Source organism: Echinops telfairi, unplaced genomic scaffold (genome assembly GCF_000313985.2).
Source record: "Echinops telfairi isolate 266 unplaced genomic scaffold, ASM31398v2 ScPeMD7_7469;HRSCAF=8507_0, whole genome shotgun sequence".
Lineage (NCBI taxonomy): Eukaryota > Metazoa > Chordata > Mammalia > Afrosoricida > Tenrecidae > Echinops > Echinops telfairi.
Genome location: NW_022111372.1, coordinates 42,207,668 through 42,208,839, shown reverse-complemented (window position 1 = coordinate 42,208,839; position 1,172 = coordinate 42,207,668).

Sequence of the window (1,172 nt, the reverse complement as noted above, 5' to 3'; positions counted from 1 at the left end):
GGTTACATTGTCCTTGATCCAGCCCTGCTAGACCTCCTACATCCTCCTTGCCACTGATTTTGGACCAATTGTTGTTCCCTTGTCCCTGGGTTTGTTAACACACACTTCCTTTCTCCCACCTCCCCCACTTCCATGTCCCCCCTGAACTGTCATCCCGTTGTTCACTCTTCCAGCTTATTTATCCCGCCTATCCCTTCCAGGTAGACATGAAGCGACAACAATATGCACCAACACAAGACCGAGTACAATGAAGCAACAATAGGAAATAACACAATAGCTACAACAAAAAAAAAAACCTATAAATAGTTCAAGGTCTATTGTTGATCTTTCCAAGTGCATTCCAGTCGTGTCTGATGGGGTGCCATGCCCTGACCCCACATCTATCCCTGGCATTCCCTGGGGACTTCATTGCTCTGCTCCCCTTACAGGTCTGCTGCATGCCCCCAGTGGCTGGCTTCGGCACAGTGGGCTCAGGGCAGGCACAATTCCCACCGTGTGTCTCTACAGTTGGCTCCCGTGGTGCTATGGGTCAATGAGGAATGCAGTATCCTGTGGTGAGGCCAGCCCTGTGGTCGTCTCTGTGCATTGCTGCACTGAGCAGAAACATTGTCCTCAGGGCTTGGTGAGCCAGGATGCGCTTCACTCTTTTTTTTCCCTTCCCCCCTTGTTGGCTCCTGTGTGCTCTGATCACAGAAGTCCCTCTTCTTGAGCTGTAGATTCAGTGCTGTCCTCTGAAGTGAATTTTTCTGGGGAGAAGGATGGTGTTGTCCACTTAGATGGTAATGAGGCCAGCCCCTCAGGCCTCTGTATCGGTTCCCTGCTTCGTGTCAGTGTGTTGCGTTTTTGACTTAGACTACTGGGTTGAAGTCTGGTCCTTCTTTCCCTGTGGAGACACAATCAACATCCTCCCCCTGTGTGGGTTAATGCACTGTCCCCCACCCCCCCGCCCCCGGCTACCCATGTGCTTCCCCACCCCTCCTTTTTAGTGGGCTATCACATGTATCCCTGAGTTTAGTCTGACCCCTGCCATATTACCTGCACCTAACCCCAGGGACGTATGTGTACAGTAGCTTCTTCCCTATGCCCCTTTTGAATTTTTTTAGCTTACCTCAGCGGACTCATGTAGTACTTGTCCTTTTGTGCTTGGTTTACTTCACTTAGCATAATTTCCT